This window comes from Budorcas taxicolor, chromosome 14, assembly GCF_023091745.1.
Source record: "Budorcas taxicolor isolate Tak-1 chromosome 14, Takin1.1, whole genome shotgun sequence".
NCBI classification, from domain to species: Eukaryota; Metazoa; Chordata; class Mammalia; order Artiodactyla; family Bovidae; genus Budorcas; species Budorcas taxicolor.
In genome coordinates, this window is record NC_068923.1 from 81,903,938 (window position 1) to 81,906,906 (window position 2,969).

General features: G+C 46.8%; 1 pseudogene; it reads left to right on the plus strand.

Moving 5' to 3' along the window:
* The first annotated feature begins 302 nt into the window (after positions 1-302).
* LOC128059710 (uncharacterized) lies at positions 303-426 on the plus strand (annotated as a pseudogene).
* The last annotated feature ends 2,543 nt before the right edge of the window (positions 427-2,969 follow it).

Genomic DNA, 2,969 nt, shown 5'->3' on the forward strand with positions numbered 1-2,969 from the left:
TGAAAGAAAAATATGATTATACCAGATTGTAGGGATTCCAGAAAAATTATAGTGGTGCTGTGGTAGTCACTAAATGTTTAAGAAATTGAAGACATCTCTAATTTCATATATTTTAGACCATTATGTGCCACATCTACATATTCCAATATGGAGTTTTCAAAATATAAGTAAAGATAACATTTCAGTCTAGAAAATGATGCCCAAAGGAAGGTGGTAGTCAAGGCTAAATTTGGGCTAGTGGCTGAGAGAAAGCAACCATTGAGTGCTGGGTTCAAACCTGGATTAGAAAAGGGAGCACCTGTTTGCAGTCAGTTATGCCAACTGACCTCTTTTCCCCATGGGGGTCCATGCGCCATGGCTGCAAAGAGCAGCCTCCTTGGTGGCTGCTGTCTGTAGGGGTGGCTCTAAGGGGCCTTGGAGACAGTCATTTCCAGGGGACATTTATGTCTGGCACACTGTCCCCAATCTAGGGTCCAGACAGGTATGCAGGGTGCCTTTGGAAATTCCCAGGACACAGTGGCCAGGGTCCTCGTTGTCTGAATCATAACGTCCATCTGCACCAAGCTGTAAGACAAGGAGCATGTGACTGAGGACCCACACAGGGCCAAGTTCAAGTTCCCTGGCCACCAGAAGATTCATATCTCTAAGAAGTGGAGACTTACTAAATTTAATGCAGATGAATTTGAAATTATGGTGACAGGAAAGCAGCTCATCCTGGATGCCTTGGGGGTCAAATATATCCCTAATTGCCTTGTTCCTTCCTTACTCACACCCACCAATAAATCTTACTTTCCTGTAAAAGAAAAGAGAGAAAAGAAAAAGCAGCTCCTAGAACTGGGAGCAAGATATGATCCTTCCAAATCCCAAGAAACCAGCAAAAGGAAAACTAAACCCAAAGGGTCTCTGTCTTCAGGCACCTGGTACAGGACAGTTTAGGATATTTCTTTGGAGCAGTTTGCTTACCAACGACCTCTGTTTACCAGCCATGCTTCATGTGGTGGAAATTTTCTAAGAGAAATTTCCCAGAGGGTCCCCAAACCCTCAAATCTGGGGTCACAATGACTAATCTAGGACAGTTGCAAGGGCTGCTCCATTTATCAGAGAGTTTGGAGCTGGGAGGCCAGCATGGGTAAGATCCACAGGAAGGGACTCTATGAATATAACAGAGAAAAGTCTCCTGGAGGATTCCTCATGGTCATTCAGGGCTCCCCTTGACCTCTGCTTAGGACATATGGCCCTTGGCCCTGAAAAGTCTCTTGGTTCACACCTTACTCCCCCACCCAAACTAGAAGCAGAAACAATGTCATTTTCCTTCTCAAATTGCTTGGCATAGAAAGGTACCATGGTAGAGATGAAACGGGTGTGGAATTTAGCACCGGGGATACCCACTGTGTAGGGATGTAGAATGCACGCGGTTGAAGCTACCGTTTATGAAGCCAGGTTCCCTGAATTCAAATCCTGCTTCATCTTAGTAACTGTCTGAGTTTGGACATATTGCTAGCTGCCTTGCGCCCCAATTTTCACAGCTGTCAACTGAGAGCAATAATAATGCCTACCACCAGTGCTCTTGGAATTAAAGGGATAAAAGTGCTTATAGTGCATACACATTATACTTCAGTAGATAATACTATTATTTTCATAGCCTAATGAATAAATAATGTATGTTTGTGTGCTTTGCTAAACTTTAGATTTCTCATCTGAAAAATGAAAGAATAAAATCCAGGATTGGATCTGAATTAGCTAATGGAAGTCAAAAAAATACATTGAATGGAAAATGCAATCCAAATGTTTGTGTTTGGTGTTATCATCGTCCATAGTAGGCATTGGAATCAACCACGGCTACGATATGGAAACAAAACAACCAGAGAGAGATGAGGCCAGACCCCTTTTAAGACTCACCATCCTGAGATCTTACACAGGAAAGTTATTTGTAAGCATGAACGCCAGACAAGTGTTCCTTGTTAGCTATGCGTAGGCCCTGGAGACCAGCACTGCCATGTGGTGAGATCAAGTGAAGTGACAGATTCTGCCAAGCAAGGCTCTGAGGCCATCGCTCAGAGGCGCCTGAGAAATCACTCCCCCAGAGTCTTCCTCAGCTGCACTGTGCCCCACTCCTATCCTGGCCGCCTCCCCCAAAGACCCCCAGTCCCCTCTCCCCAGTCCTCCAGACTCTGCCCAGTCCCCGCTGGCATGCAAGTGCAGAGCTCAGCACATTCCACACTTTGTCCCCCTAGATTCACCCCCATGCGTTGGTTCTGCCTGACTGTCCCACGCAGCATCTCTAGGAGAGCCAGACAGGAATGCACTCAACTCGTCAGCACCAGGGGCAGAACCAAAGCCAAGCACGGCCTGTCCTCCAAAGGACTGTAGCGCTCCCGTCATCACCGAAAGACAGACACAGAACAGGCCCCGGGAAGAGCCTGTCACCTTCCCGAGAGCCAGGGAGGTTGCCAGAAAACCCCAGGGGGGTGTGGGTTCTCCTGTCAAAGCAAGGCCACCAAAATCTGAGCCCTGGAAACTCCTCCCAAATGAACACTTGACAGGTGGAAGGGAAGAGAGCTTGAAGCCCCTTGAAGCCCCTGGTGGCTCTGACAGTAAAGAATCTGCCTGCAACAGGAGACACAGGTTCAATCCCTGGGTCAGGAAAATCCCCTGGAGAAGAAAATGGCAACTGACTCCAGTATGCTTGCTTGGAGAATCCCATGGACAGAGGAGGCTGGTGGGCTACAGACCATGGGGTCATGCAGAGTTCACTACTGAAGCAGTCGGACACAACTGGGCAACTAACACTCTCACTGAAGCTCTCAGCTCCACCTGGGATTTGTGCACAGTGCAGAGAAAGAGCCTGATATGTAGAAAACCTGATTATGGATAAATGGAGAAGTTTTACGTGATTCATAATACATCGTGATTCCTTTTCCTGAATGTGAGGATACTGAATCCAATTATCCCTGAAAATTCAGGCAGAC